Source organism: Mustela nivalis (assembly GCF_964662115.1).
Source record: "Mustela nivalis genome assembly, contig: HAP1_SCAFFOLD_702, whole genome shotgun sequence".
NCBI classification, from domain to species: domain Eukaryota; kingdom Metazoa; phylum Chordata; class Mammalia; order Carnivora; family Mustelidae; genus Mustela; species Mustela nivalis.
In genome coordinates, this window is record NW_028135961.1 from 320,722 (window position 1) to 331,013 (window position 10,292).

Consider the following 10,292-nt stretch of genomic DNA (forward strand, 5'->3'; position numbering starts at 1 on the left):
CACCCCTCTCCCTCTAACACCCTCAGCTTCTTTCTCAGAGTCTACAGTCTTTCATGGCTTTTCCTCTCCCTTCAATTTCCCCCAACTCACTTCTCAATCTCCCAATGTCCTCTGTGTTATTTCTTATGCTCCACAAATAAGCAAAACCATATGATAACTGACTCTCTCTGCTTGACTTATTTCACTTAGCATAATCTCCTCCAGTCCCATCCATGTTGCTATAAAAGTTGGGTATTCATCTTTTCTGATGGGGGCATAATACTCCATTGTATATATGTATCACATCGTCCTTATCCATTCATCTGTTGAAGGGCAGCTTGGCTCTTTCCACAGTTTGGCGACTGTGGCCATTGCTGCTATGAACATTGGGGTACAGAAGGTCCCTCTTTTCACTCTGTCTGTATCTTTGGGGTAAATACGCAATAGTGCAATTGCAGGGTCACAGGGAAGCTCTATTTTTAATATCTTAAGGAATCGCTGCACTGTTTTACAAAGTGGTTGCACCAACTGGCGTTCCCAGCAACAGTGTTAGAAGGTTCCCCTTTCTCCACATCCTATCCAACACACGTTATTTCCTGTTTTGTTAATTTTGGCCATTTTAACTGCTTTAAGGTGCTATCTTGGTGGGTTTTTTAAAAGATTTTATTTATTTTTTCGACAGAGAGAGATCACAAGTAAGCAGAGAGGCAGGCAGAGAGAGAGAGAGGGGAGGAAGCAGGATCCCTGCCAAGGAGAGAGCCAGATGTGGGGCTTGATCCCAGGACACTGGGATCATGACCTGAGCCGAAGGCAGAGGCTTTAACCCTCTGAGCCACCAGGAGCCCCTCCCGGTGTGGTTTTGATTTGAATCTTCCTGATGCCTAATGATGATGAACATTTTTTCATGTGTCTGTTAGCCATTTGTATGTCTTCTTTGGAGAACGGCATCTTATTCAACAAAGCCCAGATTCCCCTTCCAAGTTTGTACTTCCTTGGGTCCTCTCCCATAAGCCCTAAAGTACCATTTAAGGTTCTTCTTCCACCTCTAGAATTACTCTCCTATACCAGCTTAATACTTCTGTATAGTATCCCAAGTTTAAAAACTATGGTTTCTTTCTCCTGATAGCACTCAACTTGATAGCAAGAGTAGTTCCAGAAGATGGACCCATACAGAGGGGATCAGTGAGTTAGCTTTCTCGTGCCTTCAGGCTCAGTGCAGTGCTGAGCTCCTACCTCATGGAAGACAAGGTACTAGTAATCCATGGCATGCAGGGCATAAAATTTAACCAAGCCACACTAATTATCTGTGTTGAATGATGAAAAAGCACCAAGTGACACATACACTTTGGGAGCCCAAGTGGCTGCTGCCCTTGACTAGTACAGCAGTGTTGATGGCTGCAGTGTGGGATGAATAATTTTTAGTGTAATTAAATTTTTATAGAGAGAAAAAAACACGCTCAGGTCTTTTAAGTCTCAGATGACAGCCTGAGAACCAGAGGGGTTTCCACATAACCCTTAAAAAATACCTATTTTTTGCAGCCACAGGATTGACATTGCTGCAAATTAAACACAATTCTCGTGTTCTGAGTAACACAACAGTGGAATTCACAGTTTCACCCATAGTCCTCCCAGGGAGTAGTAAGGGCAGACATCACCCTGTTCCTTATCAGATGGGGAAAATACTCAGCCTTTTACCATTAAGTATGATGTTATCTGCAAGTCTTTTTGTAGATCTTGTTCATCAGCTTGAAGATATTACCCTGTATTCCTACTTGTTGACAGACCTGCTGTTGATTATTGTGAAATGGTTGTTCTGCATCATTTCATATAATCATCTAGTTTTTTCTTAGACTGTTAACACAGTAGATTACATTGATCCATCTTTGTAAGCACAAAGGAGAACAGCTAAGCCAGAAGAAGAGGGAAGGAAAAATTAATAGAAATAAGAGTGGAAATCAATGAGGGAGAAAACACACATATAGTTTTAACACTGCAAAAGTTAATTCTGAGAAAGACCAGAACATGAATAAATCCAGTGGTATTTGCTCAATTTTTCTTGTACTCCATAAACCTTCTACCAAGGGACATAGTCAGTCTGGATCTGAAAGAAGAGACACCCCCCCATCATACATGGGGCTCACAAAAGTACATACTGCCCCTTGCCTCATACTGTTTTCCATCCCACAATGTATTATTTTAGAATCAATTAATTATGGAAAATTAAGTTGCAACTCATTCATTCTGGGTTTATAAATACAAATTAGAATGTCTCAGCCACCCAAAGTAATTAGTTGTGGAGCTAGAAATATAATCCATTCCTCAAACATTCATCAGCAGGCATCACAACATTGAAGACATTCTCTTAGCTCACAACCTCTTTCCAGGGCACTCTTCCTGGTTCTAGTTTCAGCAGCTATGGCACATTTTTTTTTTATCTCTAATAACTGTGTCACTTAACATAAATCCTCCAACAATAACAACAACAACAACAAGGTAAATAAAAACATAAATTTAGTATATCAACAAAGCTTTTAAGTACAAAGCTATTTACTGTATTTTCCAAACCTGAACTATAATGCTGTTCAAATTAGTATGGTTTCTAGAATGAAAACTTACCTTTCTGAAGCCACTTAACTGATAGAACAAGAAAAAATGACTTTTAATTCAATAAGAGCTGTCAACAAATGGAATGTTGTTAGTCCAATGTATAACTCAAAGCATGTGTTTTGCAACTTAATTTCCGCCAGTCAGCATGGTGCATGAAGTTGACATTCAGTGTTCTGAAAACACAAACATGAAAACTTTGCCTTTGTAATAACTGTCACATTTGTCGCATTTGTCACAAAGAGTTACAGACACACATATACGCACAAACACACTTACTTACACAAGTACACTCACATATGCATGAACGTGCATGCAAATACATACAAGTACAAATAAGGAACATACACATGCATAAACACATACACACATAAGCACACAAACACACCCACTTACACACCTACACCCCCATTTATATACATGCATGCATTTACACATATACACACCAACTTACACACAGATACCCATGCATGCATACACATACCTACACACAAACACGCATACCTACAGTCATACATACACATACCCAACCACACTATAGAGTGTGTGCACGAGATCCAAAAAGCCATTTTTAAAAGTGGGTTTAGAAAATATGAAAGCATCATAATAAATCTAATAAATGCTGCATAAAACCAAATAAAATGTGAACCATGCTTATTCGGGCAACAGAACCTTTAGCAAAAGAAATGTCCTTGAAAATTTTGTGCTTATTATTAACCACGGGTACAAATGTACCCTATTATATTTAGCTCAAATATTCTCATTTGTAAATCTGCTCCATTTCACCCCAGCCTCTTTTCCTATTCCTTCTCTGCCCTAATTTTCTCTTCTCCTCCCATCATGTGATGCTCCAACCCTGACTTGAAAGTAACATAAATTTAATGCTGAAAGTAACCAGCATCCTATAGGCTGATTGGAATTGCTGGGCTATTAGTAGGAATAAAAATGGCTCAATAATTTCTAGTATTCCAGTCTCGTTAATGTCACCCCAGGTGTAGGGAGAGATAAAGAATATTCAATATCTTCATTGTAATAATATGGAAACAATCTACTGTGTTTTGATTCATCATTGGAAACAAGCAGACAATTCCATTAGAGGCAAGCTTGAGAAACATTAGGAAAATGTTTTTGAATACTTCCTCCTGTTCCTTTTTGAGGGAGCAGGCTCTGTTTAAGGAGATAGACTGCTGCCCCAGAGCCCCGTCTTAATTGACTTCAGCAAAGACCATCCCTGGCTTGTCATGGTTCCCTCCACTCTGTAAAAGAAGCAGACCCTAGGGCGAGGAGACACAGAGAGCACCAGGCTGGGCCACTGCATGCCACCACTGGACAACCAGTGATTGGGAAAAATGGCTAATTGCTCTAATAATCAACAATCCTTAGTCCCTTGTGTTCCAGACATACCTCACTGTGAACTGAGATGCGACAAGGAAATGCACAATATTAGCTTCCTTAAGAGGGATGGCCTTGGGCCTGGACACAAATGCACTGTCTTATGTCATTCTGCATCAACCCACAGCACTCAGAGCAGACCCCTGAGCAATTAAAAGACACGAGTAATCTTATTTTTAATTTGAAAATTCTAAAATTCTACCCGTGTAGTATGACTAATAAATTGGAAAAAGAAACAAACATATTCTTTTTTTCCCCAATACTGCAATGTTCTAGAATAATTTTTAAAAGAAAAATTCCTCCCTCTTTGGAATCTTAAATAGACGGTACACTCCTATAACCACTCTTTATCATGTAAGTTGACAAGACATTTATCAGCTTGAGTTGAAATAACAGCCTGCTCTAAATTCAGACTTGAACACAGGTGAAAAGCTCGACTTTGGGGCCATTCATGTTGGAGATTGAATTCAAGTAGAGCAGAAGTGGCAGATGTGTGGTGGGGGGGAAGATAGAAGTGAGCAACAAGTCCTAGCAATGCAGAGGAAGAAGAAGCTCCCACATGTCTTGCCCTGTGCCCTCTATCCTCCTCCAACACACCTAGACCAACTGAATGCCACCATTTTGCACCCAGATGACTCATCCATCCCACAACTTCCTCCTTGGTCAATGATTGGTGCCACTGCTATCACATTCACCCAAGTCACGGGTACCCTCTTCTTTATGTGACCTTTTCATATTCTTAGCAATCCTACATGCAAGTCAGTTTTATTGATAATTCAGGATGAACATGGAACTTGGTGGCTGCCCAACAATTTCTAGGGATGATTCATATTCTCAGTTAATTTTTTGTGTATGTATTCTATAAACATTCTACCTACTGGGAAAAAAAAAAAAACAGGAATAATCCCCAAGCCGTTTGTTGGCTATCTGATGGTCTCCACTGAGGAATGTACATAGGCACAGTCATCTGCTTTGTGAGGGTCATGGGACTTGATCCCTCATCTAGGCAGAAACATATCACCCCAATTTCAGAGAGACTGTAACAGTATTTAGAGACCTTTCCTTCTGACAGCATAAATTGGTAGTCAGATAGAAAGAAGTGGTGATGAACATGTTCATTTTTTTTTAAGGATTGAATAAAATGGCTTATGACAACAGCCATTTGGGACACAAAGAAAAAGTTCAGATGACTGTCATCATCTTACAAATGAAATGTCAACATCTCATCAATTGATTAAATAAAAAACACAGATTTGAAGCAGTTTCCATGCAGTTGTGAGAATACAGTCATTCTCTAAAATGTGATAGAGAGAAGATGGCTTCTTCTCCATCTAGGATATGCACCACAAGCCTTCCTGGCAGCCCTTTCCAGGGATCTGTGGGCAGCTCTCCCACTGCCCCACAGCCCTAAATCCAGAGAAATCACATCTAGAGTAAGAATGAATTTTTATTTTCAAGATTTCCTTATTAATTCTGGGTCTCTTCTGATTCCATACAAATTTTAGGATTATTTGCTCCAGCCCTTTGAAAAACACCAGTGGAATTTTTATCGAAATGATATTAAAAGTATAGATTGCTCTAGGCAGTATAGACATTTTAACCATGTTTATTCTTCTGATCCAAGAGCATGGAATGGTCTTCCATCTTTTTGTGACTTCTTCAACTTCTTTCATGAGTAAAACTGGTGGCATCATGTTACCTGATTTCAAGCTTTACTACAAAGCTGTAATCACCAAGACAGCATGATACTGGCATAAAAACAGACACATAGACCAGTGGGACAGAGTAGAGAGCCCAGATATGGACCCTCAACTCTATGGTCAAATAATCTTCAACAAAGATGTTGATGTGGATGTTCCTCAAGAAATTAAAAATAGAGCTTCCCTATAACCTGCAATTGCACTCCTGTGTATTTACCCCAAAGATACAGATGTAGTGAAAAGAAGGGCCATATGTACCCCAATGTTTATAGCAGCAATGGCCATGGTCGCCAAACTGTGGAAAGAACCAAGATGCCCTTCAACAGACGAAAGGATAAGGAGGATGTAGTCCATATACACTATGGAGTATTGTGCCTCCATCAGAAAGGATGAATACCCAAGTTTTGTATCAACATGGATGGGACTGGAGGAGATTATGCTGAGTAAAATAAGTCAAGCAGAAAGAGTCAAGTATCATATGGTTTCACTTATTTGTGGAGCATAACAAATAATGTGGGGGACATAAGGAGATGGAGAGGAGATGGGAGTTGAGGGAAATTGGAGGGGGGGGGGTGAACCATGAGAGACTATGGACTCTGAAAAACAACCTTAGGGTTTTGAAGGGGCAGGGAGTGGGAAGTTGGGGGAGCCAGGTGGTGGGTATTAAGGAGGGCACGTATTGCATGGAGCACTGGGTGTGGTGCAAAAACAATGAATTCTTTTATGCTGAAAAGAAATTTTAAATAAATAAATAAATAAATAAATAAATAAATAAAAATAGGGCTACCTGAAAAAAAAAAAAGAATGAATTTTGATCAATTTTACCATTTCCTTACTCCATTCAGCCACTTCTTTGTTGAGCCCTTCCAAAGGCTGAACCATATGTATGGAGGACTATGGCATTAGCACAAACAACCAAATTATCATTTATTCAAGGTGACAAAGATTTTCCTCCAATACATTGGTTTAAGCAAAATTATTTCCACAAAGAACATTCATCCACTGTTTCATTCTTTGGAAGTACTCTGTACTAATGAAATCGCCTCTAGCTTCACTGAGATAACATTTAGTTCTGGACATCATATAGTTGTCACTCAGCACCTGGGGCAACCCAGGCACTGGAGAAGACAAGAGAAGAAGAAAAGATTTGTAGGGTATGGACAGAATGAAACCGAAGTAGCACTATTGTCACATTCATGATCCTGCATTTTTCTAGCAACCTTTTTTCTAATAACTTGAAGCTTTTCATGAATATTTGCTGCAGAAACACCATGAGATACGGTTTATGAATTGAGAAGAGGTCAGGATCATTCTAACCCCAAGATTCCACCTGAGCTTTGGCTCCTGATCCCCTGACAGATAACTGTATGAGAAGGAAAGGGGTAGCAGCCATGCACTGAGCACCTCAGAAGCCCACATGTTTCCTCCAGGATCACCTCAGTTAACCTCTCCCCTGTGAGGCAGCTTCTGGGAGCATTTTATGGAGGTTCCCATGGGTCAACAAAATGACCCAAAGCATTCTGCCTTGATGATATTGGAAGACTAATGAGCTCCAAGTGAATGCCTATTTCCTTCTCCATTCATGCCTACCCCTCAAATGAAATATAAGAGGGGTTCCTGGATTTTTCAGTTGGTTCAACGTTTGACTCTTGGTTTCATGTAGGTTCATAATCTCAGGCTCATGGGATTGAGCCCCACATCAGGCTCCTTGCTCAGCCTGGTGTCTGCTTAAGATTCTCACTCTCCTTCTGCCTCCTCCTACCACTCATGCTTGTGCTCTCTCTCTCTTTCTCTCTCTCTCAAATCAATAAATAAACAAAACCAGGAAGGAAGGCAGAGAGGGAGGGAGGGACACCAAACTGCCATTTGGGGAAGGCGGAAGGCAGACAGGCCAAAATGACAATGCTCTTGGCATTATAGAACAGTGACTTATAAGGCAAAGAATTCTGAAGTAGATGCCAATTCCAGAAGAATTAGAGGGACCTGAGAGAACACCCACACTGACCAGCCTAAGGTGATCTGGACACGTTTGTGCCATGGGTCAATGTGGAAAAATGGTATCACAATGTTGAAACATGGTATTTTGGTACCAAAGGCACGGACTAGTGACTCCTTTCCACCCCTCAACAGCTCTGCATGTCCATAAGCCCCTCACACAACAGTTGCATAAAGAACTTGCAAAATTTCCACAATAAACTGAGAAATCTGGAATTGATGAGATGATTTACTATCAAGCAGAAATAGGATTTCATGATGGAAAATGAAATATTTTTAAAATTTACACTTTTGTCTTCTTTGGTAGATCTTTCAGATTGCCACTATGAAACCTTAAAATGGCTTTAGACATTATTTTCAAAACAGGAATGTTTTTAAAGCATTGTTGAAATAGAATTGATTTTTTCCAGCTGCCAAAGGAAAGTATATGATCTTCTCCTTATCCCTTTGTTTTTCTGTTTTCACCTTGAAAACTGGAACCCCCTCCTCTTGAAGACTAAAGCATTGTACTGACCAAAGCAGAAATCATTAAAAAAAAAACCTCATCCTTTTTAATATTATAAGCTTATGGCTATTATAACCTTTTTTTTTTTTTTTTTGGCTTGTCAGAAAGCTTTCCTGTGTTATTCCATGTCCTCGGATGTAGGAACAGGATATTGTATCAAACAGCCCCACAAGGAGACAGGACATTCATTACCAAGATAGGAAAAACCCTGGCCTAATTATCAATTAATCCCAGTCCATCTTTGTTCTAGAAAAGCAGGAGGCTGTAAAGGTCAGAGAGCATGGGTAAAGTGGATGACACTCCCAGGCTGACATGAGCTTACTGGTCCCCATCATTTCCATTATTTGGCAGATCCTCTAAAATAGTTTTCCTTTTGTTTTTCCAATATTCACACCATAGTTAAAGAAAGGATAATCAGTGCCAAAGTTTTCATTTGTTTTAGTTAAGACCAAAATCGGGAACAAATCTAACATTTGAATAATATTTTGTTCTTCCTTTCTTTTTTTTTTTAGTATAAATACTATATTTATTAAATATCTTTACAGTTTATTTAAATGTATTTACAGAACTATTCCTGCATAAGTTATATTTCAGACATCCAATTCAGGTCATTGCCTCTTGAGTAAGACAAATAATGATAGTCTCAACAGAAAAAAGCAGCTCATTAGTATGCACAAATTAAAATTTGTTTCAGTATTTAGCCATCTTTGCCACAAACTACCTGCTAAAAGTTAAAATTTTGACATGGACACTGCCATTTTTTAGTTGAGAAATTCAATTTTGCAAAGAATTTTTTTAAATGAATAGAATCCAAATGCTTTTCTGCTTCATAGTTTCAATTTTATAAGCAGATTTGGGGGATTTTTTTGATCTTGTGAAATTTGTTAACTGCAAAAATGTGATAGTTTCTAGGGAAATTGGATGCTATAGCTTCTAACAAAGATAGCTGGCATAAGGTGACAAGGAACCATGAACTTATTCAAAAGTACAAACATTTACAGTTCTAGCCAATCTTGTTTACAATCTCCAAAATGATCAAAACTGACTCCATGAATTCCCACAATTCTGCCTTGTTACTCGATGTGTAGGTTGGTGGTACTAAAGGTGGTCCTGAAGGCGACTGTTCTATCTGGAACAAATGCAGCTGCTAGAAGAGGACACTCTCCTATCATGCAAAGCTTGAAATCTGGTTTCTACTCTAGACACAGCCCACCCCCCCAGACATGCATACCTGGAATGGATTCTTTTGTGATTTAGTACGTATCAACCATGTCAAGCCAGTACAGTAATTCAGGACAAATAACTTGTCTCCCATACCCCCATTTCTTCTTTCAGTTTTTAAGAGCCCAATGGACTCTACTGCATTATCCAATCAGTGAATTTTTTTTGTGCGCAGGCAGCTTAAGTTCACAGGAAGAAATAAGGTTCTGATATGTTTAGAGTGCACATTTTAAAACAGAATAAAATAAAAATTTCAAGCATGTGATAAAAATATTGATTTTTATGATACAGTATTGTTTTATAAATATAGATGGAAAAGCTATAAACTTTACTGGTCTTTGGTGCATCCAGAGAGGGATAATTTGCCATTTGTAAATTAGAAATCCAAATTCTTTTTGTTATAAAAGTCCATTACATGAGGCAAATGTGTGTGTTTTATTCTGCTTGATTTAAAATGCAATTAACACACATCAAGTTCAGAATCCGACCCACCAAGTGGTATATCGCAGTCACACCCCACAGAGACTTAGGTTCTGTGACCTGGAAAATTCCAGTATGGGTCCAGCATAGCCTCTAACTACTGGGAGTGGAAGGCGTGTTACTTGTTAAGCAGCACTCCAACTGACCACCCCCCCATCACTCCCTGGCAGTCATAAAATTAATTGTGTCACACACAAAGGACAGGGCAAAAAGAAAAGCGAGAAAATATTCTGTGTCACTAATCTATAGGCGAGGTCCAAAGTCAGCTCCATTGTGAAACTCAAATTCTTTTCCAACTATTTTTGTATCACTGACACCAACATTGTTGATTTCTAATGGTCATTTCTCAAAAAAGACGAAGTTGATTAAATGAGTCATGTAAAACATCACCAATCTAGCTTTATAAAGATTGTGTT